Here is a 14,304-nt window from a genome sequence, read left to right as displayed (position 1 = left end):
CCAAGATAAATATTTTGGCATCTGAAGAAAATTCTGTTCTTCACAAGATCCACCATCCTTGTCCTTCGACACGTAACATATTTTCAGATTCCATTTTTCTGCACTTTAGACTTTCAGATGATCATAAAATAGAAACTGTGAGCTGCCTGTACCAGCCTCTCTGTATCCTTTCCCCACCCCCACTAGTTTAAATGTAGGCCCTTTCTAGTCTTATTTATAAATACCAAATGTATGTGTAGGTGTATGTTGGAAAAACAAATGCATTATCCAGGGAAAAATAAGAGCTGCAGCATTTGTGTTGGTGGATAAAAACACTGTTCTTATCCCAACCAACCTTGCTCCCCCAATTGTTTGTCTACATTTATTTCTCTCAGACTTCAATTCTGCAATTATCTTATGGCATAAACCAATCCCATTCATTTTCTCTCTGGCTTCTGTTGCAGACAGCAGAATTAATGAAAAGGGGAAAAAAAGAAGGGGGGGAAAAGGCAGTCAGTGAGTTTTTCAAAGGTGAAAAACATTGCTTTCTTGTTTTCTTTCTCCCAGTCAGTCTCTACAGGAAAGTTTCTCAATCTCAACAACTTTAAATTGGCTGTGAAGTTCTGGAAAGTTTACCCATCCATTGGTCTATAGAGTGGATGATGTTGGATGAACAACTCAAGTACAAGTACTTTAATAAAGCCCGAATTTACACTGAAAGGGACCTAAATTATACTCTTCTTTGAGAGAACTCTATAGCTAGTTTCCATCAGATTATCAACTATCTTCCCCAAAAGGAAATATTGGAGACTAGATTAAAGTGGTCTAAAACTGCTAGTTCCAGAGAGAGAACTTCTTCTGGGCAAATGGCAATGCTTATCTATTCATATATATATATATGAATACACACACACACACACACACACACACACACACACACACGCCAAATACCACTCACTCATCACAAAATGGCAATGCTCATCTATTCATATATATATATATATATATATGTATGTATGTATGTATGTATGTATGTATGTATGTATGTATATATATGTGTGTGTTTGTGTATGTGTGTGTGTGTATATATATATATATATATACACACACACATACATACATACACATACACATATACACACACACACACACACACACACACATACACACACACACACACACAAGCCAAATACCACTCACTCATCACAAAATCTCCAGAACTGTAAAGCCTACAAATTTGAAATTTAGCACATATGTTCCTCTTGGCTTCTAGGTGCTCACTAATAAAGGATTTTTTGAAATGACCATCAGATCATCAGTATTTCTGATGCAGTATTATATTAACATGCATTGATGCTAGGGAGTTTAAACATTCTACTCCCCCTCCCCACATGAAAGGAACTCTGTTCCAACTGCTAGTTGCCTTATATTAACATGCTCTTATGCTAAGGAGTTACACATTCTACATTAATTTTCAAACTTTAAGTGTCAATGTATCAAGCCTGATCGCAACTACTCATTAAATTTCCGGTTTTAAGTGTCAATTTATCAAGCCCGATCACATAGTTTTGTAGCAAAGCACGGGTATCCAGCTATTTTCTTTATATAAGCATTGCCCACCTTTGGAATTAGGCTATCACATTTTCTCTAGCAGCTGACATATCTCAAGTTCATCAGAATCTTCAAACTCAAATGAAGCACAGGCACCACATCAGGTTCTGCTTCTGATGAATCAAAGTTGTGTCAAATCTGAGTAAAAATATCAACAAAATGTTGCAGTAACAGCTCACAGGGGTCAGACAGCATCACTTCCCATCCATCCTTCTTTCATGGGCAACCTTAAACACAGCTTCTGGATAATAGGCTGAAATGTTTTATTTAAACATCTGTAGCCACTCATCTTATACCAACTTTTTGCAACCAAACAATAAAGCAACTTCTATCTACAATAGCAAAATGTAAACCAAAAATATTAAAACCAGAAAATCTGACACCATAGCTGAGGGCTGTCAAACTCCCGGATGTGTCACGTGCTGGCCACGCCCATGCCCAGCTTAGCGAAGGGGGGAAAAGTCCCGATATGTCACGTGATGCTACCGTGACGATGTGAATTTGACATCCCTGCTATAGCTAAACATTCTCCTGCAGCCCACAAGTTTGTCTCTTGATATTTGTCAAGTGTTTGGGCGGGGGAGGGAGGGTTGAACCCAGAGTTTGAGTGTTTTTTGAATGGTTAAATGTATTTAAACATATACTAACTATCAGGCCTGCAATTATATTCCTTTTAGAATTTTGGCCTGCCATACTTTCTCTTATTTCATTATGCTGTTTCTATGGTATAGTTGATGGGAGGGGGGAATAGCAGTTAGACTTATATACCACTTCATAGGGCTTTCAGCCCTCTCTAAGCGGTTTACAGAGTCAGCATATCGCCCCCACAGTCTGGGTCCTCATTTTACCCACCTCGGAAGGATGGAAGGCTGAGTCAACCCTGAGCCGGTGAGATTTGAACAGCTGAACTGCAGATAACAGTCAGCTGAAGTGGCTGCAGTACAGCACTCTAACCACTGCGCCACCTAGACAGGAGTGAGATTGTGGAATGTATTGTTTTCATTCTTTAATAGAAGCCAAGGTCATCCTTTGTCTCCACACCAGTACACCTGACCGGAAGCAGCTGGGCGTGGATGCCAGCATGGAAGAAGAAGATTGGACCATGTGATGGATTGTGGGTGTGAGGACAAAATCATGAACTTTTAAGTGGGTGGAATTCTGATATCATTTCCAGTATTGTGATTAACACAGATATGCTAAGATGTCTGCTTTATTAAATTGGAACTTTAATTGTTTTGCCTTTGATTCTGATTTAATTCTACATGATACTTGGAACGTTGACACTGACATTTATTTTATATTCATTTTAGGACTTGTCCAATCTTCTGTGGATACTTTCAACATCCACAAGGATATACTGTGTTTTGTTGTTGTTGTTTTGTAATGGAACTACTTGAGTTATCTTAATGAGAGCTTGGCTTACATTGCAACAACTAAGAAGCTTCACTACCACTTGCAAATGTTAAATGTACATAAAGAAATGGTGACCTAGATACTTAGAAAACAAAATAAGCTTAATATATTTCATTGTGGATGTATGTACAATTGGAATGTATGGAAAATTGTGAATTTTAATCCACTTATTTAGCTTATATGCAAATATTGTGCTTATGCTAAACCCTAATGATTCATCCTTCAAGTCCTTGTTTTATTTTGAAAGTGTATAATTCACAATATAGCCCTTGAGAACAAGAGGAATTAGTAAATCATCAACACCAATCAAAATGTCATGTTTTCATGTTGGCTACACCGAAGGTTTAAAGTATTTATTTATTATTTACAATTTCTCTTTGTTTCCTTTCAAGCTATACATTTCCTTCAAGGAGATTTCTCCCGGTGACTCCTAAATATCAACAGGTTAAACTTATCTCCTTTGGGTACTAGAAAAAATGGAAAATAAAACCTTGTTTTCCTTTGAAATCTGATTTTCTTTTCAAGTTATATCATCTGTTCAAACCTGAGAGCAGGTCAACATTTTGAGATAAGAAAACACTTAATTATGAAAGCACATATAGTCTTTCAACAGTTTTGCTGTTTTCACAATATCTCTATTATGCAAATGTAAACATAATATTAATCCATGGCTCCAATATTACTCTTATTTCCAAAGTGGAAAATTACACAGCAATGCTTTGAGGCAATGATTTGTAAATATTTACACTTATTCTTAACTTTAACTTCTGAAGATCCTTGAAGCAACCTAATACTTTAAAGTTCTAAGTGAGGATCAGATTATTTCCTGTACAGAAAATAATCAGCTAAATGTATCCTGCACATCTCAAAAACAAAACTTTTAAAGACAAAAGCAATTTCATCTCCATAGTATTGACATATTTGTTAAATCTGTAAAAAGATCATTAGTTTTAATGCCAAGAAACTAATTAACTATCAATATGAATGTACTATAAGTTAAGACCTGTCACATAAAAATATATGTTCAAGGCTGGATAAAAGAACCTATTTAAACCAGCATTCCCTTTTCCATTAGGAGCACTTAGATGGTTATATAGTGCTTTGGGAGAATTACTGTAATTTTGCAATGACTGTTGCGAGGTTGTTATCCAGTTAGTTTAGTCTGGTTCATGAAATTGGTTGCCTCGTTCTTCCTAGGCTGGCCTATATAGGAATAGTCATCCTTCCACCCCCTGCTCCCAGGATGATGGGATCATGAAACATCTAGTATTAGAGCAGTGTTTTTCAACCTTTTTTGTGCAAAGGCACACTTTTTTCATGAAAAAAATCACGAGGCACACCACCATTAGAAAATGTTAAAATTTTTTAACTCTGTGCCTATATTGACTATATATAAAGTAATTTTCCCACGGCACACCTTACACTATGTCACGGCACACTAGTGTGCCGCGGCACAGTGGTTGAAAAACACTGTATTAGAGTATCATATTAGATCAGAGTTGTATATCTCCAAAATCAGGGGTGGGTTCTGGAAGATTTGTGCATCTTGTTCCATATTTGATGATAGGGGGAGAAATTTTAGCCCCCTCAGAGAGGGCCCGCAATCTGGGAGTCCTCCTGGGTTAGTTTAGAAGAACATCTGACGGCCGTGACCAGGAAGGCCTTTTACCAGGGCCCCTTCCTGGATCGGGATGCTCTGTGCACAGTCACTCATGCCCTCGTCCTTTCTCACCTGGACTACTGCAATGCTCTCTACATGGGGCTGCCCTTGAAGAGCACCCAGAGGCTTCAGCTGGTCCAGAATGCGGCCGCGTGGGTTATCATGGGAGTACCTAGGTGCTCCCATGTTACGCCCCTTTTAGGCAGCCTGCACTGGTTGCCGGTTGTTTTACGGGTGCGATTCAAGGTACGACCTTTAAAGCGCTCCATGGCTTAGGCCCAGAGTACCTGCGAGACCACCTACTGCCACCGGTAGCCTCCCACCGTCCAGTGTGATCCCACAGAGTTGGCCTCCTCAGGGTGCCGTCAGCCAGCCAGTGTTGGCTAGCAACCCCCAGGGGGAGACCCTTCTCTGTGGGAGCGCCTTCCCTCTGGAATGAGCTGCCCCCGGAGCTTCGCATAATCCCCAACCAGGCTGCCAAACCACTACCAGTTCGGCTGAACTGGTCTGAACCAGTAGGAACCCACCACTGTCTAAAATATACAACTCTTTATCTAATAGTATAGATATTTGCCTAGCTTACATAATATAGGCAAATACAACCATTTCTATCACTTATCTTAGTCTTTTGTAGGATAGGGAAGTAGTGCCCTTGGAAGAAAAAGAAGGCAGGGACATACTATAATCCAGAGGTACTGGAGACTACCTATGAGGAGAAGCATTGCTCTCGGTGCCTAGAGAGCTAAGAAGAAAGAGGGCATGCCCCTGGTTTTGGTAAACTCCAGTTTGTTCCTCTTGCCAACTTCCCGTTAGGCTTGCTTAGCTTCTTCCTTGTTCAGGAATAAATGTTGGCTAAAACTCTGTGTTGTTTTCAACCTGAAGTAAGAGGATCAGAATTATCAGCTACTTCAATGGTCTGCTAGAGAAATCATTTTTGGCTCTAATTTTAGCTGGATTAATATGTTGGTATGGAAGATTCAAATTTTACATATTCCAAAAACTATTTCGTATCTTTCCACAACTTTCTTTATCTGTTCACCACAATCCAGCTTCCCCGTCACCTATGAATGGTCCACACAACAAGCATCATCTCAAGACATAATCCATTCACTTGAATGGAATGGATAAAATTAGGTTTTTCTCTCTTTCTATAGTTTTCCAAGATCAGATAGTTCTGCAGTTAAAATTGTTGCTCCAGGTTAAAAAACTGTCTGCTTGCCGTCTCTGCTGAACCCTGAACTGTACTGCCATGTCATAGGTTTCTTCTTGACAAAGATGAGTTCAACTGTTAACACTTAGTTAACACTTAGAGTTATATACTGCTTCAGAGTGCTTTACAACCCTTTTTAAGCAGTTTACAGAGTCAGCACATTATCTCCAATGATCTGGATCTTCATTTTACTGACCTCAGAAGGATGGAAGGCTTGAGCCAGTCAAGATCGAACTGCTGGCAGTTGGCAGAATTAGCTGGAAATACTGCATTCTAACCACTACATCACCATAGCTCTTAAATACTGTAGCATTCCTTATGTGTGATTTTATTTTTATTTCCCCCCTCTCCCATTTAAATTGATTGTGTTACTTTTATACGGTTGTATACTGTTCTAATCTATCATTTGAATTTTGCATTTTAATTATTGAGCATAAACTACTTTGATATTTGTTGTAAAGGAAAGGTATGTAAATAAATTAAATCAATAAATAAAAGCTTTCTTGAAAGTTTTAAGTATAGGGAAAAAAACAGGGATTTAAAATTAATGAGAGAGGGTGGGGTAAAATTCCTTTTATATTTATGTATCAAAATATCAAGCAAGGGCTAGTAAAATTTAAATGTATGGTGTAGCTTGGCTGTATTTTCTGTTTGCTGTCTTTTTAAAAAAATGTTCTTATATTGCTTTCTACTTTTCATTGCATTTTTAATTAAACTTATTTACTAGTTAATGCAGCTGAAAAGTATCTGCATGCAAATATTCAAGATACAATACAATAGCAGAGTTGGAAGGGACCTTGGAGGTCTTCTAGTCCAACCCCCTGCCTAGGCGGGAAAGCCTATACAGTTTGAGACAAATTGCTATCCAACATCTTCTTAAAGACTTCCAATGTTGGGGCATTCACAACTTCTGGAGGCAATTTCTGTTCCACTGATTAATTGTTCTAACTCTCAGGAAATTTCTCCTCAATTCTAAGTTGCTTCTCTCCTTGATTAGTTTCCACCCATTGCTTCTTGTTCTACCTTCAGGTGCCTTGGAGAATAGTTTGACTCCCTCTTCTTTGAGGGAGATATTGGAACACTGCTGTTATGTCTCCCCTAGTCCTTCTTTTCATTAAACTAGACATACCCAATTCCTGCAACCATTTCTCATATGTTTTAGTCTCCAGTCCCCTAATCATCTTTGTTGTTCTTCTCTGCACTCTCTCCAGAGTCTCTTTTCTATATCGTGGTGATCAAAACTGAATGCAGTATTCCCAGTGTGGCCTTACCAAGGCATTATAAAGTGGTATTAACACTTCACATGATCTTGATTCTATCCCTCTGTTTATGTAGCCTAGAACTGTGTTGGCTTTTGTGGCAGCTGCTGCACACTGCTGGCTCATGAGGGACCTTTCAATGATTAGAGAGATGAAGAACCATTCAATGATTAGATAACAACAAAGGATAAATTAGTAATCTGTTCCAATCTCTTCAATTGATCCATCCTTCAACGGTCCAAGCACTAATGAATCCAATACTTCCCCTTCCTATTGTGGCATTTAACCTAAGCATCCAACTTTTGCTGAAGTTTCTGCAAAAGAGAGCCGAGGTGGCACAGTGGTTAAATGCAGCACTGCAGGCTACTTCAGCTGACTGCAGTTCTGCAGTTCGGCTGTTCAAATCTCACCAGCTCACGGTTGACTCAGCCTTCCATCCTTCCGAGGTGGGTAAAATGAGGACCCGGATTGTTGGGGGCAATATGCTGACTCTGTAAACCGCTTAGAGAGGGCTGAAAGGCCTATGAAACGGTATATAAGTCTAACTGCTATTGCTATTGCTAAAAGAATCCACTGATCAGGAGGAAAGGATTTTCCTGGAGACCTACAGGTATCATCATGTTGGCTGATTCCTGTTTATTCTCTTTGTGTAAAATAACATTGGTCCTGAATTGCTTTCTCCACTTGAGATCCAGGTTTTTGTCAAACCTGATGGATGAGCATAGCACATACATGCATGTGTGGACATACATACATACATACATACATACATACATACATACATACATACATACATGCAGGGGTGAAATTTAGAAGGTTCTGACAGGTTCTGGAGAACAGGTAGCGGAAATTTTGAGTAGTTTGGAGAACCGGCAAATACCACCTCTGGTTGGCCCCAGAGTGGGGTGGGAATGGAGATTTTGCAGTAACCTTCCCCTCCCACACCCACCAAGTCACACCCACAGAACTGGTAGTAAAAAAATTGAATTTTACCACTGCATACATACATATACATATATACATACACATAATCAAGCAAAGAGAGCAAAAGCAAAGGAAACCTTATTCGAATTGGAATTTGAGGGCATGAGTTTCAAAGATCACATTCAGTAAACCAGTTATAATTATCAGTTTCTACTCTATGTGGGTAGTGTCTTCAAAATCAAATATGTGCATTACAACTTTTACAAAAAATGTAACTGTGAAATTCACCAGCTTTCTCCAACCCAAAAATGTAGAGCAGCAGATCTGAAAAAGAACTAGGATTTTGGATAATCTCATAGAAGAAAAAAGAGCTTCTGTAAAAGGCAAAAATTACAGGGAACATTCAACAAATCATAAAAATGTATTATTAAATTTATAGATGCCTATTTGAATCAAACCTTCACACAGAACTAAAAGAGTCAAAAAGAAAAAAGCCCTAACCATTTCATAATATGATATGTCGGATGTTTTCTAATTAAGTGACTAATTTGATGCCACTTTCTGTATCCACATTTCTCATCAAAGCCATGTACCCACCGAGCAGAATCTTCATTCCCATTTGAAACTAATTATTTCAAGAACTAATATTCACATTTAGTGAAAAATCACACAACCTCACCCAATAAACTGTTCTTAAAAAAAAAAGATCACTCTACAATTAAAATAAATGAGAACAGATGAAATACTACTCTGAGAATTTTGGAACTTTAATCATTGTCATCTTCATTATCCATAGGATATCTTTTTATCGTATTTCAGACCAATCTCTTCAGTTGGTTGATTTTTTTCCCCAGAGAATTTAACACTATTCCTCTCATTTGTTTTACCAACTTATTTATTCTCTCTCTCTTACTCTCTTCCATTTTACTTGAAAGAATCCAAAAACTCGAAAGGGAAAAAAATAATGAATTGCAGAATTGCATGCTTACCATGTTGATATTTAAGTTTATATTCTGTACTTCTGGTTCCAGTAGAACTCGTTCACATATAAGCATCTAAGAACCCATTCATTCAAGAGAATGAACAGGAAGTGTTCAAAACACAGCACCTTTGGCTTGTTGGAGTTTGGGGGGAAAATACACAATTCTCTCTGAAAAAGATCTGAATTTCCAAGACCAGGAAGGGATTGCATTTAATGATTTATAAGATCTCCTCCCTTAGATAAAGCTATTGGTTTTACAACTTATCAACTAAATTAACTTTGTGATAAGAGTATCTGCTTATATATTGCCAAATCTGTACAAATATCAATTTGGCAATTTTGACTTATTTGTTTGAAACTTCATGCTGAAAGCCTTTTCCAATAAAATTGTAAGTCCACTTGGGCTAGCTGCAATATATCGCCTTTTAAAAAGTATTATTAAACATAGTTTCAAAGAAAAGGACTAGTTTCCATAATCTGATGGATGTTTAAATGTAAACCGAACTGTGGTTCAAGATGGAAAACAGATAAAGTAGAAAGGTATGAACTTTTCTTACCTGATGAAAATAGCAAGTGAAGAGTATTATTTCTACCTGTTTTTCTTTTCCTTGATAAACAGGATCACTCTTATGTTCTTTCTGTCAAGGTGTGGACCCTTAGGGAACTGTCGAGTGTCAAGTTATTTTCTAGCCGTATTGATCACTTTTGTCTTGCATATGAAAACACAAAGAACATTATGCTGATGTTGCCGGGCGAGACAACAGAAAATCAGCAGTATTAATATGAATGTTCATCACTTTAACTTCTGGTTTAATATGTTGTTCTTCTTCAATTATATTTTCAGCAAAACTGCAACCAGTGCCATTCCTCCAAAGATCGCCGGATCTAAACCAGAAAAATCCAAATGACCATTGAATGACAACAAAATTATAACTTTATTTTATTTTTATAAAGGTACAACTCCATAATTTTGCACCCTAGATCCAGTAGACTTGCTCCAGAGCAAGCAAAAAAGTGCTGGCATTGAGCAGTTTTCACACCAAAAAGTTATTGGTCCAATATTTAAAATCAATTTTAAAAATATACTTTTTCTCATTACAGCTTAAAGGGTGATGTAGTGCTTTTCCAGGATCATTAAATCCTGTAGACATCTGAAGATCAGTCAAGCAGTCAGATTTAAAGTCCCAGTCTCTTTTAAATATAACTGTGATATAACCATCCTTGAAAAGAAAAGAGGGGCTATGAAGTTTATTCTACTGTTATTGGTTTTTGTATTTTTTTTTGCCAATTTGCCTAGTGATAGCGGATAAGTATTGCCTTCTATTGTATTCATTAATGGCTACCACAGCCTCATGTTCTCCATCTGAATTGGAATTTTAATTCTCAGAATTTCCAGACAACGTGGGGCATTCCAGACCTGCAATCCTAATACAAGTTGTGGAAAATTGATCTATGCATAATAAAGGTTGCTAGAATATTATTATATCAATAGCTCATCTTTTCTGTAACAGAGCAAAGCTGTTTTATTCTCAGAGTAATGCAACACAACAGCCCCCGAAGGGAGATTTTATTCATAATGAAACATTTAAAGTAGTAGTAACTTTTTCCCCAAGATCTAAACAGCTTCATTATTTATGCATCATGGTTTATAAAGTCCTTTTGTTTCTTTAAAGAAATGTCACTTGTGTAGTTAAAATGTCCTCGTGATGATTCTATAACCTAAAAAATAAACACTTCAATAGTTCCCTTTTCAATAATGAGGACATAATAGTAACCCAATATATTTATTGGTTTGAAAGGTGGAGACTTTTTTTTTTTAGTTGTAGTTAGATTTATTTATAGGCCGCCCTTTTCCCTGAGGGGACTCAGGGCGGCTTACAATCAAAAAAGGAAGGGGAGTGTAGGACAATACAGAAAAGAAATGTGCACAAAATAAATTAGACAGTAAAACTCAACATTCACTCAGCATTCGGGAGGGGCAAAAATAAAATTATCCCCAGGCCTGACGGGCTAGCCAGTTCTTGAGGGCTGTGCGGAAGGCCTGGACGGTGGTGAGGGTACGAATCTCCACGGGGAGATTGTTCCATAGTGTCGGAGCCGCAACAGAGAAGGCTCTCCTCCGAGTAGTCGCCAGTCGGCACTGACTGGCGGATGGAATACGGAGGAGGCCAACTCTATGCGATCTGATGGGACGCAGGGAGGTAATTGGCAGAAGGCGGTCTCTCAAATAGCCAGATCCACTACCATGGAGCGCTTTATAGGTGGTGAGTAGGACCCTGAAGTGCACCCGGAGATCAACAGGTAGCCAGTGCAGCTCACGGAGGATCGGTGTTATGTGGGCGAACCGTGGTGCGCCCACGATCACTCGCGCGGCCGCATTCTGGACTAGCTGAAGTCTTCGGATGCTCTTCAAGGGCAGCCCCATGTAGAGCACATTACAGTATTCCAGCCTGGAGATCACAAGGGCTCGAGTGACTGTTGTGAGGGCCTCCCGATTCAGGTAGGGCCGCAACTGGCGCACCAGGCGAACCTGGGCAAATGCCCCCCTGGTCACAGCTGAGAGATGGTGGTCAAAAGTTAGCTGTGAATCCAGGAGGACTCCCAAGTTGTGGGCCCTTTCTGAGGGGTGTAAGTTTTGTCCCCCCAGCCTGAGTGATGGTATGTTGGTCAAATTTTTGGGATTTGCTCCTTGGAAAATTGTCAACTTTCAGTGAATCCTTCTTATTTATTTATTTAACTTTATTAACCACCCACTTAAAAGGAAGACAAAAATAAAACAAAACAAATCAAATAGCCTAGACAACAAAATCAACAAAAGAAAATTAACAAAACAAAACAGGGTTCTTGGACCCTGGCCATCCAGGCCTGGACCAAATGACAGGTTTTCAAAGCTTTTCAGAATGCTAGGAGGAAGGCCACCATTCCTTATCTCTGGGGGGATGCTTCCCCAGAGGAGAGCTAGGTCCCACAAGATGCACTGTAGTTCATAAGGATATAAACCATAAACTTACATCATAGAGTTGAAGGAATCATCCCTCCCCCAACCAAATAACTGACTTTCATGTACTGTACAGATATGGACAAATCAGTCAGTCTTGACCATTATTTTTTAGTCCTCCAGACTAAAGATGTCTTTGCACAGTACGATTATGGCTCATCACTACTTCAGACACAGTAAGGAGGAGGCGTATTTCTCAACCAATTTCTAGTTCTTTTTCATCCCAGAATGGTCAGTAAGGGGACAAATTAAACTGACTGCTTAAGGGCATCTTGCTATTGTGCCATACACCATTTGCATAGCACAGCATATTGCATGCAATGATTTTAATTTCAGGCAGATCTAGGACTGGTTGGGACTAAATCTCCTAGATCTAAGATTCCTAGTCCATTCTAGTTTCCTTCTCTTAGTGATGGATTAAGGTGATTCATGAGGAGAAGAAAATTCAGGAGTCTGTATTTTCAAGCAACAAAAGTCTTAGGTTTGCATCTCATTAAAATATTTAATAATTTTAGACTCTGCTGAAGACCATCAAGAACAATAGGCAATGAAGGACAAAGAGCTTAGCCTATTCTAGGGCAGTTTTCTAAATTATAAATCTCTGACGTTCTTCAAGAAACAAAAATATGAAGTAATGGACTTGGAATACAATTTCTGTACCTCTGAAGAATTGATGTCTGTGACATATTAACAGCACTAGTCTAGGTGTTTAACTCAGACCTGTATCTACTCAAAATGATCAAAGACTTTGAATTTTGCCTTCCAGGTCTATTCACATTTTAGGGTTGGGCTGTTCATCCAAGTAATATAATATTGACTGATATATACCGACAAACTGGCTCAAATACAAATGAACTAGGAAAACAGAAGGAGGAAAAAAAAGGGGGATTTCCCAGTTGCAGACAAGAGTACAAAGAATTGTTTTCAAGAAGGAAGTAAGCCTGAAAAACAAACCATTAATACACTTAATGAAAATGATAGATTGCTACCTTAGTATTTTTTAAAAATATAGTTTAGTCTAAAGTAGGACAGGGCTCTTTTGTTACTTCTTTGATCTAAAAGAACATTATTAATGCTTTTCGAAGAAATCAATGGCTGCTTGAGATTCCTTTCTTTATGTGATACTATATTATGCATTCACCTATTAGTCTATTTTATCCTGTTTTTCTTTATTTTTATTAATGGCAGTGTAGTCAAGTGTGGTCACGGATTTCTGCAATATTTTTTCTCAATATATGTATTTCCAAACAAAATTAGATATGCTTTTAGAAATAAAATTACATTGTCATATGTATAGAGAGCACAGCATCTCATAAATAAACATTATTTAGGATGGGAAAAATAGAAGATGGTTAAGGGAAGTAGAAGATTGGGCAGTAACAGTTGTAGATATCAGAACTCTACTTGATGTCTCAGCAGGCCAAAGAAGACTCCGTGATCCTTCAGTTTTATCACTGGTGCCTTGTCAAGTAGCCATTTATTCTGCTAGAGCATCAGGAAGAGCAGTAGTAGATACCTTGCTGTTCTGTCCCCCTTCTCCGCTTGTTAACAGGCAAACAAACTTAAAAGGAACTCTCTTAATCAGTTCTCGGCTCAGACTGGCTGCGAGCCCAAAAATAACATAAATACAGTCTCTGACGAGATAACAGAATACTAAACCAAAACTCTTACAATGCAATGCACTTCTACAAGTGTATCCTTGAATCAGGGTTACAGAAAACAAAGCACTTCTCCAAGTGTATCTTACATAAACCAGGACTGATTATCAATGTTGAACGAACCAAGGAACGTTGACACCTGCAACTAGGGCGTAGCACCATCCGTCCTTTTATCCCCAGAATATCTCCCTAATGAGCCCCAGTTGCTTAATTAATCTTGCATCCCAAAAAGACTCACAGAAGACAGCTGCTGAGTCACAACACCTTGCTATATTTTGATACATCCTGAGGATGAAAAGTGTAAAGTGCTTATCTTTATGTGTTTTTTTTTCTTATTTTTTTGTAAGACACCCGGAGTCCTTCGGGATTGGGCGGCATATAAATATATTTAATAAATAAATAAATAAATAAATAAATAAATAAATAAATAAATAAATAAATAAATAAATAAATAAATAAATAAATAAATAAATAAATAAATAAATAAATAAATAAATAAATAAATAAATAAACAAGCAAGCAAACAAACAAACAAACAAACAAACAAACAAACAAACAAATACTCAATTTTTCAAATAATCCTAGTAAATGCCACCAATTTATTTATCAT

The sequence above is a fragment of the Thamnophis sirtalis genome, unplaced genomic scaffold, assembly GCF_051295495.1.
Source record: "Thamnophis sirtalis isolate CommonGarterSnake01/CBP01778 unplaced genomic scaffold, rThaSir2_p1.2 scaffold_6, whole genome shotgun sequence".
NCBI lineage: Eukaryota > Metazoa > Chordata > Lepidosauria > Squamata > Natricidae > Thamnophis > Thamnophis sirtalis.
The sequence above is the reverse complement of the archived record's forward strand: the minus strand, read 5'-3'. Positions refer to the sequence as shown.